This window comes from Cygnus olor, chromosome 2, assembly GCF_009769625.2.
Source record: "Cygnus olor isolate bCygOlo1 chromosome 2, bCygOlo1.pri.v2, whole genome shotgun sequence".
NCBI lineage: Eukaryota > Metazoa > Chordata > Aves > Anseriformes > Anatidae > Cygnus > Cygnus olor.
Window position 1 is genome coordinate 68,201,322 of NC_049170.1, and position 12,355 is coordinate 68,213,676.

At 40.0% G+C, this 12,355-nt stretch overlaps 1 long non-coding RNA gene across 1 annotated transcript in view; it reads right to left on the reverse strand.

Annotated features, from left to right (window-relative positions):
* Nucleotides 1-10,308: 10,308 nt before the first annotated feature.
* LOC121065477 overlaps nt 10,309-12,355 on the reverse strand; it is a 68,029-nt gene continuing 65,982 nt past the window's right edge. The window contains exons 2-3 of the long non-coding RNA XR_005817092.1: nt 11,861-11,973; nt 10,309-11,111 (exon numbers count right to left, since the gene is read on the reverse strand). This is a non-coding gene — a long non-coding RNA (uncharacterized LOC121065477). The remainder of the gene's footprint in view (nt 11,112-11,860; nt 11,974-12,355) is intronic.

The window sequence follows — 12,355 nt, forward strand, 5'->3', positions numbered from 1 at the left end:
CAGAGCTCTCCTGATCAGCAGGAGAGGACCAAGATATTTCCTGGAATGAAACTCTTCATTAAAGGACTTTCTCTACCAGGGAAGCACAGTGTAGTTATTACAGCATGTAATTAGAAGTCAAAGGACTGAAGTTTAAATAAAATACCCATGTGACTCAATTATTAACTTTCTTAGCTATTAATTTGCAATATGTACCGACTCATCTCCATCACAGGCATATTGACAGGCTTAATCACTGAATATACCTGACACACTATAAAATATTGAAAAGCTGAATACTTGGTTTTGTGGAGGTGGCCATTTTAGTAAACATAACAGAATGAGGGAGCTAGGAGATTATTAGCTAAAAAAAAATAAAATGCATCTGCGGTATAACTTTCTTCTTTCATGAACTTGGAATAAGTTTTCTGGGGGCACATGTAACAGTAAGTTGCCCTCTACTACTGAACAATACTACTATTTGAATTAATCTTGTAATAGTCCTAAAAGCAAATCTGGTTATTGTCAGACAAATTCATGAACATTTGGACCCAGGTTTCTTCCCCTAAAACAGAAAAATAGTTTTCAGCTCCTACTGAAAGCCTTCTTTTACTTGTAAAAATAATAATAGTAATTAAAGAAGGAAAAGAAGGTCCTCAGATGAAATGTACACAAAGGACTAAAAAAGCACCTGCAGGAGACAGAACCTTTTACTTGATAGGGTATTATAATCATTGGAAGTAGCACACGCTCCTGTTTTGCCTTTACAAGCAAGCCCAGTTTCATTTAATGAAATTGATGTACATTTAATGAAATTAATGTACAAGACCAGTTTAATTTAAAGAGCCATTTAAGGACAACCTGAAAAAAAAAAAAAAAAAAAAAACTACAGAATCAGAATGGTTGAGGTTGGAAGGGACCTCTGAAGGTCACCTTGTCCAGCCCCCATAGGGCCACCCAGAGCAGGCTGCCCATGACCACATCCAGTTAGGGTTTGAGTATTTCCAAGAAGGGAGTCTCCACAACCTCTCTAGGCAAGGCATGCTAGTGCTCACAGAGGAAAAGTTATGCTTAGATGGAATTTCTTGTAACTCAGTTTGTGACCACTGCCTCTTGCCCTCTCACAGGGCACCACTGTGAAGAATCTGACTCCCTCTTCCTTACTCACGTATTTATACACACTAAAGAGATCACGCTTATCTTCTGAGAATAAACAACCCCAGCCTCTCCCCATATGACACGTGTCCCAACCCCTCAATCATCTCTGTCATCCTTTGTCGGACTCTCTCCAGTACCCCATGTCTCTTCTCTACTGGGATGCCTAGAACTGGAGCCAGTGCTCCAGCTGTGGCCTCAGAAGTGCTGCGCAGAGGGGGGCAAGTTTATGCTTGTCAAAACCTCATTAAGCACATTTAAGCAAGCACGTTATTCTTTGATATTCTCAATCTCATTATCTAATGGTGCCTTGGTGCCTGGAATTACCAAGACTTTGCCTCAGTTCCTACATGCACTGATGTTTATGGGACAGGTCCCATGAAAATGTTGTCCCTCCAAAGCCTAGGGAGGAACAACCCATTAAGAGCAGGGACTGCAGACAGAGGAAGAGCAGATGCAGTAAGCAGCAGACACTTGTAAAACAGCTTCTTAAAAACATTTCCTGCTTTCCTCTCTAGGAGTCAGCAAGCACAACGGTTTGAAAACAATCCCCAGGAGAGTGCACCTTTGTCCTAGACCAGTCACAAGAGAACATAAATGAGAAGTTACTGCAATAGCACATGCACCTGAAAGACATTAGTGAGGAGATTCATATTTCCATTTTAAGGCACCAGTTCAGTAGTGCATTTTAAGCAAGCAGTGTATTTATTATTATTCTAAAGAAACAGTGAGCTTAATTACGTATTACAGACGTAGGAACATAACTTATACTACGGTCCTCTGTGCTATGTGCTACACAAACATGCATACACATCGGCCTCAAAGAATTTTCAATCCAAACAGAGAGAACTTATAAAAAGTAGAATTATGCAGGCTGGAGAGATTAGCTGTTTCCATCCAAACAGTTCAACAAAGATTCAAAATTTCCAAAGTGTGAATGACTCCTGTGCCCAGATACAAAAATCTCTACCCACTGAGCCTCCCTTAAGACCCTGGATATTGCAGAATGTTACAGTGGAAGTAAAAAAGAATGCAAGACTCAAATTCTGAGCAAAATTGTGCTCTAATATTACTGTAACATTAAAATACCCAATGCCAAACCTCATGGGTGGGAAAAGATATATCACAACTTTGCTTCCAAAATTTTTCCAGAGTTCTACTTATCTCTGACTTTTCTCTGTTTGCTTTTACCTTTTCATGTGATGTGTTGCAGATTTTCCTTGCTATTCAAAACACTCTAATAGCAGGGATGGGTTTTGAAAAAAAAAAAAAAGAAAAAGAAAAAAAAAGGTAAGTCTGTAACAAGGAAGGACCTACTCATCTACTCATGACATGTCCATGGTTATAAAAGCAGCACAAAATGCTGAAGGTTATGGAGAAGGAACAAAAGATCAACTTTTCACTATGAGCATAAGGAAACAGCACGTTTACTATGGAATTGCTGAAAATGCTAAGCAAAATCAGGAGAAGTAAACAATGCCAGGAGCTTGGGGACAGGGTAACAAAAATGACACAATTCATAGCAATTTACAGTGTAAACCAAAATAGGAAAGGCTGTATCTCACAGTCACAGCATAGTTTGGGGAGAGAGGAGGGGTTAGCCGATGGAGCCACTTAGCTGTGGAAAATCCTCTCCTATTTTATGGCTTTACATAGCATTATGCATGCCCTTCTGGGCAAGAAGTGATGTAAGCAGTGGAAAACCATCTAGCCTGTGGATGGACTTAATGTGAGATAAGCTATCTGGCGTGGAAACACATCTAGCATGCTTGGAAAGGAGTAAGCACTTGAGGGCTTCACGGCATGTTTATAGACTCAGCCATTAAGACAAAGGTCATCTTGTCTTTTGAACTGCAAGACTTCTCAGGACAATATATCTTTCACTAATCAGTAAATAACCAGGAGGCCACAGTGAAGTCCTGGCTTTGACTGGCTTCAAGATCCTACTGCAACCTACATGTCAGCCCACTGCAGACAAATCTTCAGCAGGACCAGAAGCAGGGCCTTGATCTCTGCAGAGGTAATCCAGAACCTGGATCGTCTTCCTTATTAAAAAAAATATTTTTTTAAGCAACCAAAACCCCATGAAAAACAAATAGAAATTACTCGGGGAGGGAGAGAGGGGGGAGGGGGCAGAGGGAAGCTGAACAGGTTGTGGAATAAAATTTGCACCTTACAAATACCACAGGTTCTAGATGCAACCAGTGTGGATTAGAGAAACAACCTGAAAATAAATCAGAAAATGCTTGACTTCAGAAACTATGTCAGTGGCAAATGGGAATGAAGGTCTAATTATCACACCAACATGTTTCAAAAATTAAAAATAAATAAATAAATAAATAAACATTTTCTGCAACTGTCACAGTGTCAAAACAAATATCTGCATGTTCGAGCAGATGTCAGATATTGTAGAGGCGTACTTGCAACTTTAAACAGAAAAATGTCTAAAATTGGAGGCATAATCTGTTGCCCTAATTGCAATATACACATAAATCTTAGCTGGAGAGAAAAGTGCTGATTTCATCTTTCTCTTTTTCTACATGCAGAACCTGACATCTGAGTACAAATAAACTGAACGAATCAATAGCATTTTCAGATACTTCCAGGACCATCCCTGAATGCCATTATTTTTCCTTTTCATCTTAATACTGTTATTTGCAAATGTGAAGAGTGTTTTATAAATTATTGCACTTGTACTGCAGTTAGCAGTAATAACAGAATCCTTTACTGAGACTATTTAATGTCTCACTTCAAACTCATGGACTATTTTTCTTCAAAAGAATATTTGTGGAAAGAGCCCATCAATGACATTTAAAGACTGCATAGAAACCACATCATTATTATTGTTGTTGTTATTGTTATTGTAGTCAGTCTCAAGACAAATGCAGATGTAAACAAAGTGGGTTCAGCCAGAGATAAGGCATTTTAGTAAAAAGTCCATGTGTAAAACAGTGCAGAAATGACATGCCTAATATGAAAACATTAGACTTCTTAAAGGCATCCTCATAGAGATGGATCTTTAAGAGAGACCTAAATGTCAAGAAACCGCATGCCCTGGAGATTTGCTTAGGCAGGTGCATTCATTCACCCACACATGACCAAGGACTGCAGAATCTGGCCCTGAAGCTAACACTCCAGCCACCTCCTTTCACAGCACCAGCTGATACTGAGTTGTACCCCACATACGTTCAAAAGCATAAGTCAACAACAATGCAGTTGGTTTTGTAATTAAAAAGAGCAACATCTCTCACATGGTGCGAATTATGAAGGAAACTGGGATAAACCAAATTGTCTTCCTCTTTTGCCCACTGTGCAGATAACCAATTTTACCATTTTTAAATCAATTATTTCTTGTGATACATGTCATGCAACCTATTGGTTTAGCCAAGAAGTCAAAGGGACTCTAAATTCCAGAGAGCTCCTCTGTCAGTGCAAAGGGCCACAGCTCCACTGAAGTCCTCAAAGCTAAGACACTCATAGAATCATAGAACATCCCGAGTTGGAAGGGACCCACAAGGATCATCAAGTCCAACTCCTGGCACCACACAGGTCAACCCAAAAATTCAGAACATGTGACTAAGTGCACAGTCCAAATGCTTCTTAAACTCCAACAGGCTTGGTGCAGTGACTACTTCCCTGGGGAGACTGTTCCAGTGCACAACAGCCCTCTCAGTGAAGAACCTTTTCCTGATGTCTAGCCTGAACCTCTCCTGCCAAAGCTTGACATGAGTCCTGTGGGTTCTATCACTGGTCACTTTCTCTTAACTCTGCTCAAACTCTGTCTTGACGTGTGTGCCAAACACATAAAGCAGTTCGCAAATAACAAGCTACAGTAAAGGGGACAATACTAGTGTCCTGTGTCTGGTGTGAAAGCACCAATGAAAAGTAATGCACATGAGGAAAAAAAGATTGCTAATATTAAAGACTGAGGTGGTGGGCTCTGAACTAGCTATTACCAGTCCAGAAAAAGATGCTGGAGTTATAACAGATAGCATTATGAACATGTCAGCTCACTGCTTAGTAGTTGTCAAAAAAGCAACCAAAATGTTAAAAATTATTAGGAAAAAAATAGAGAACAAACCCCAAAGCAATCATTCTGCCTGTATCCTTATTCCTGTTTTGAATTCTGCTCTCCTCATCTCAGAAAGAATGTAAGTAGAAGAAACACACAGAAAAGTGATAAAGATGATCGAAGGTTTGGCACAGCATCTAAACAAGGAACAACCAAAACATTGTGATTCCTCAGTCTGATAATGGAGATCGAGAATGAGAGGAGTTGGCAAAATCAGAAAGGGTATAAAGAGAAGCGGAGACAACTGTTCATTTTCTGTTCTAGTATAAGAACTAGTAGGCATCAAACAAAGTTCTCAGACTGAAGACGTACCTTCTAAACAAATAACTGAATGTGTAGCCTGGCTGTATAAGTTGCTATGAAGCTTGTAGAATTTGGCTAAGATGCTACAATCTTACAATTGCAAAAGCCAATCACAAAAATTCATAGAGGGGGAAAAAAGAGGTCCATCAAAGGCTGCAAAACATGCAAACAGCATACCAGGCTGAGGACTTCAAGCCACTAGAGGCTAGGAGAGTATACTGGCAAAGTACTGAATGCCTGCCCAGTACTTTACATATCAACCTGTAACCATTGCCCAACATAAGATGTAGTGACATATGGACTAGTACAGCCATTACTGTACTCTGCTCAACCTCTTTCAATAAGAGAACATGAGAGGGAAGCAGGGATTTCTTGCAAACACAAGGTTTCCTTAGGCAGAAGGGCACTTAACATGCTTAATTTTAAGCTCATACTTAGGTCTTATTAAATTTAATAGAACTGAGGTACAGGCATAAATCCTCTCTTAAACTGAGGTGTTTTCTGGGATCAGAGGTTTTGTTATTACTATTCATATCAAGGTCTTTGCACAACTGCCTTCACCTTCTGTCATTTTCCCAGGATAAAGCTAAATGTGCATAGTGCTGCAACAATTCATTACGGGCAGACTGAGCACAAACTTCTGTGATTTAATTATGTCAAAGCTCTATTGTCAGAGTTGATTGTTACTATTGCATGGTAGTTTGTCAAACAACGATTTTATCTCCTATAGTTCTATCCACAATTCTTAATATTCACTTTTTTATTATTATTTTGCTATCACGCTCTAATTGAGCAGATGCAAACATCCCAAGGGATTTTCTTTAAAAAAATAAATTATGATAAGAAACAATGAGTCTAACGTATTTTTATTTAAAATATTCACTGATTATGCTCCATTCAGAAGATAAAGAACAAGAAAAAAGTAAGGACCTAAAGGAATTTGTGTGTTCAGCAATGTTAATGACTAAGACTCTGGTCATGTTTTCTAGATGTAATAATATATCCTATAGCCTTTTGGACTAATCAAACAAAAGTAGGGGATTTATGTTCCAGTGCGCTTTAAGAAGAGGGCTTAGAAGATTCCCAGAGTAATTACATTTGACATCCAAAGCTATTTGATTGCAGTTTCTGAACATTTCTACCACATTTCTATTCAGCATGTGGCAATCTGAATTATGTGATGTTTTGAAGCTGATTAATACATGGTATTGGTCTTTTCCTTCTTTCTTGTTCTGCAGTGCTGATTGCTTTCATATCACTAAGGCAGAAACATTGTGAGTACATTCAAAATTGTCAGCATTACAAAAATCTCAGAGTCACTGGCATATTGGGAACTATTATGTAGTATTTGGGGACCTGAAATTTAAGGCAAAGAAATGGAAACCTTAGTGTATACTAATGGCAAGCAATTTTCTGCCACTGCAAATTTTGCTAGGACAGTGTGAAAGCTGCTGCTAATATATTTTCAGAGGACAAAATGCTGATGTAAATACCTTTGTGAGATTGTATTATTCTAATGATTTTACTTTTACTAATATGATATGGCACAGCTGACACAAAGGCGATTTTAATCCTCTTTCCACTCATCTAATTCCTGCTCTTCCACCTCACTTTTCAATCATTTTACAGGTGCTGTGTATATGCTACTCTGCTGTATTATTCAGCTGCAGAGAAAACTAGTATCTTCGGCAATTTCTGATAGCTAAAGGATGAGGCACTTTTACAGCACGGTGACAGAGTCAGGCTACCAGCTGTTGCCTGACCCAATGATGTGACAAAAGCCAAGTGTGGACAGTGCAGACATTCAACAATACTGAACCCACTGCCATGGAGCATCTCAGACTTGCAGCCATGACATCGATTTTGACAGGACAGGGTCTTTTTAGCTCTCTGGGAAAAGCACCATTTGTACTTAAGTGGATGCTCCAGTTCACATGCCATCTATTTTTGCACTCAGGATTTCTAGCCAATGTTTGTTCTAGCACTTCCCTGACAGTGGTTAAGGAAGCAGTAAAAGCCATTTTGTTCAAAACCTATACAGATATTTCATGATAAATGCCCTCACCTTCTCACTACAACTGCTGCCAGCCCTTATTGTAGTGGGAATTAAACTAGGACCTTAGCGAGTGTAGGGTACAAGGCTGAATTTGTCCTCACCTGATTAACACAGTTCTTGCAAGCGAGAACTGTCCAACCCTGACTTGCTTTATGGTCTTAAGAAAAAAAAAAAAAAAAAAGCCTCATCACTGGTGCAGTCTTTGCAGCACTGAGTACTGGCAGTATAGTGGTACAGAGGAGTGGGACCAGTGTGGCTTACTAAATCCAGCTATCAGAGTCCAAGATGCTGAAGATGAGGTGCCTGGTGATTCACTGCTCTCGAGGCCTCGTAGCAAATGTTCGCACACATCTTATTAGTTTCTGTGCTGTCTCTTCCCCACCTTCTATCTAAAAATCAGCACAGGGGTCACTGAGCAATGCTCCTGACAAGGTCCCTGCATCAGCCAGCACAGTAGTCCTCTCACTGGCAGCTCCACCTGAGTGCTGGCGAGTGCTGAGCCAGACCATCCTCCAGCACTGACTTCAAGAGAGGCATTGACAGCTGGGAAAGGTCTGCTCTACACCTTTTTAATAACCAGCTCCTCAAGAAAGAGAGGGAGCAAGCTCTGAGTTGGTAGACAGTGAGAGAGAAGGTCAGGAAACCCTCTCAGATAAGTGCAAACTTGTATTTTGAAGATTTGGGAAGGGTAAGCCGGTCTTTCTCACTTTGCAGAGCCATTAGCTTAGGGTTCTTTGTCATGAAAGCAAACAAACAAAAAAGCTTTTAATAAATGGAGTAAGTCAGTGCCTTTGTTACCAGATCTGTATTCAGCTATTGTCTGGAGCTAAATGCAGTTAAAACAGGGATTATTCTTTGACAGCTGTTCTTGTGGTGATACGTATGTGTAGTCAAACTCGGCCGTGCTTTCAGAAGCAGATCCATTTTTTATCCATTTTTTACCTTGTTATAATAAGAAGCAAATGATTTACAATGAATTATTTATTTGATTAATTTCATCCTTTTTTTCTTTTCTATCAATGAATTGTCCACAGACAGCATGTTGAATTCTTGAATTCATTTTTAATTTAAATAATATATTTGATGATTAATTCTGGGTATGTAAATTATTCATCAGTTGCTAATTCACAACTCAAAATTTGTTCTGTGGCATGCTATTATGAGACTCAGAAGACACGTGCACTCTTTCCTTCTCCCTCTTTGGCATGCTATACCTAGTACTGTATTATGAAAAATTTGTGAATTTTACTATTAAGAATATTGTATATAAAGTATATATATATATATAAAATATTGTCTTAGAGTTAAAATTTGAATTAAAAAAAATAACACCTCCCAGTGCTAAGCTTTACAATTTGAACCCTAAAATGAGTTTAAAAGAAACTTAAAATCAAAAACCAGGACAGGAAAAAATTCCTGCAGAAATTTAGAATATAATTCTGTTGAGACAAAGTGTTATAATGGGCTAGAGAATGATTTGGATAAGTTCAGTGCTGGATACTTTTATACAACTTCTCAAACCAGATGTCTGCAGTGATTTGTTTCCCTAGGAATGCATCATCCTGTTACCATCCTTTAGCTGAAACAACAGACAATTCCTAACCTGTTTCTGGAAACACAGACAAAAGCAATTGCAAGCACAGAAATTCATCTTAGTCATGGAAGATGTATGGTACTATAATATCCATCACCTCATTCTAAGCTGCCTTTTTTGTCTCATCATATACAACTTAAAGCACCATGCCACCAAAAAAAAACCAACCCTGCTATCCGAAGAACGTTTCTCCTGAGGTAAGAATGGGTTCAAAATTTTAATAATTTATTTGGTGACAATTTCCTGGCATGCAGTGACTCATTACTTGCAAATTGCAAATATTCACAAGTTGCCACGCAGCAATATGGCACGCTTTCTGTGATGCACGGGCATCTAAGCCTTCAGATCCCACAAACAGCACTGCAGACTTATGTAGCTACAACATTCACATTTATACAACTGTTAGTACAGAACTCTGTCTTACCAGGTGAAGAGGTTTTTAAGCCTTAAGCTATTTTTAATCTTCTGGATGTTTTTAAGTCATAAGAAAGGATGCTCTGTTAATTTCCCATTTTAGTCAGCAGGAGAGAAGGCAGACGATATAATAAACACACAGTCAATTGCACATATGATGACTTGTATACTCATCTGTAAACTCTACCACAAACTATTAACAAGCAGCTGCAATGATGAGGGGAAGAAAAAAAAAAAGAATTATATAATAGTTCATCATGATAGAAGCTGAGCATTAATACAGATTATTTTTAGCTGGTTCCTATGGAAACATGACTTCTGTGATCACACTATATATGTGTTTCTAAATAACTTTTGAACCTACTGGCTAATTTCAACTACCTCCGACAGAATGGTGGAGTGCTCACGATAGGTAAAGTCCTCTAGTTTGTGCAGAGCAGTAGGGTATCTGAGCGATTGCCCACACTAGAGAGCAGCTGATGGATGAGCTCAGCCTCTGTTGGTGAGCAGAGCATCTACTGGCTGAGGCATGGAAAAAGGTGATGAAAGAAGATGGCATGTATTCCAGTCGTAGAAAAGATGTCCTTTGGAGCTAATAGGCTGCCATGAAATACAAATCTACTGGAAACTAGACTTCGTTGGCCCAGGTGCTTACAGAGGTTCTAGTTTGAAAAGTACACAATATTCCGCTCTCCCAGAATTAGCTTACTTCTTGAAAAGGGAAGTTGACCTTAACACCGTGCTTTTATTTCAGACATAAAATCAGAAAACTCAAGCCTGTTGTTGCCTTTAACATATTAAACTGCTGAGCATGCCTGATTCTTGATACTGCAAGTGCAAATGCAGAGATTTAACTTTAAAACATACCACTGCAATGTCCTGTTTAAACAGGTTGTGACAGGCCTGGTGCTTACAACTCCTCAAGGACCCTTCTCTATATCCTTTAAATTCTGTCCACGGCCTGGATGGTCTGTAAGTTGCCCTCACTGAGCCCATCAACTTCAGTAGCTCTTTCCCTTCAGAGCCCCGACCTTTCCAGTCTCACGAGGGTAAAAGAGCCTGGAAAGCAATTCAGTCATGTTCAGTCACACTTCAGAGAATGTGCAGCCTGGACAAAGTTTCCCTCTTCTTCTTTCAAGGGAAAAAAGGGACAGAAGTGGCCAAAGGAAGCGCCTCCATGCTTACTTCCCACCTCCTGGCCTGACAGAACCAGAAAAATGTCAAACAAAACAACTAATTTTTCTGATGAATGCTGTCCCCTCCAGTGGGTCACTCCAAGCAAGTCCCACCACACAATCCACGTAGAGCAAGGTTCTACTCATGCCTCTCTCTCATCAGTTTTCCCAGCAGATCGTGAAAGAAGATACATGGTGATAAGTGAGTGTTCCTTCTGCCCACTTGCTCTTCTACAGCTGCAAGGTGAATCCCAGCCACAGACCTGAGAAGTGACTTCCCCACAAGGACAGGCAGACTCCTGAAGGTCCGGAGCAGCCCCTTAGAACCAGCTCTCATGTCCAATGCCAGATCCAAATCTCCTCCTGCAAGGTGACCAATATTCAAATGGAAAAAAATAAAAATAAAAAAAAATGGTCAGCTCCAGGAACCCAGTTCCTTGGTGGCATTCACACACCAGATGAAACCATTCATCGCATAGGGCCGATTTTACCTTTCATCCTGCTTATCCTGACCGTGGATGTGTCCATAAGCCACCACTGTCCTGTCTGACCCCTGAAGGATGCATCGTTAGCACCAGGCTAAGAGATCAAAGACCTACAGGCTGTGCTGCACATCACAGGCCACAGCAACCGTGCTGGGAATACATGTACCTAACTTAAGTCTTCTGGATCAGCCTCCGGACTCACCTCTTTTCTCCACCGACCATGCAGAATACAATCAGGTGCTCTGAATGGCAACTAAATGAAATGCCTGCAGCAACCAGAGGAAGGCTGTTAATACCACCTACTTCAGTTCCCTCTCCCTGCTACTCACAGTTTTTAACCCTTTTTAACCCTGCAAGGTTTTGAAACAACTGACATATATAACGGCAGCAACCCAGCTAAAACTCAACCCCCTGGAAGTTTTAGCAAACGGGATGTGACTTCCACTTTCAGTAGCTTTTATAATATATGTGTTACTATTCCACTGCATGTTATTCCAGTGAATGTCACCCAAATCAAATGCTTTTCATACAATTACAAAAAAAAAAAAAAAAAGAGAGAGAGACATTAAGATTCTACCCACAAGGACAGGAGCGCAGTAATAACGAGGGAATTTTCTCTGGCATTACATTTAATTTAGAAGTGCCAAGATTAGTATGTAAGCTCTTCTGGACACTCTGGGAGTTGGTATCTTGCTCTGTGGGTGTGTACACGTCTGTCTTCTTCTGTGTGGCTCTCACACCTGCAGCAGATAATCATATGCTGTTTCAAATGAGTTGAGAAAATGAAAATTACCTTCAAAAAGAAGGAAAATGCATTTGACATACCTCTTGTTCCAGCACTTGCGAGACTCACTATAATTACCACTGTGAGCTTGCAGGCAGATGGCAAACACAGCAGCAATTCAGTCAGCAGGACGCTGCAGAAATGCTCTCACTAACATTTTGTTCGAGATGTTTCAACACACAAATCTAAAAACTGGCAACCAAGACAGAACTCCTGCGATTATTAGTGAGCCTTAAATAACGAGCACGTTACATCTCCACTGGCCTTCCATGTCTCTCTGTACCCGCAGCAGGACACCTATGCTGTTCCCTACCTAGCTGTATGTGGTCTGCCCAATT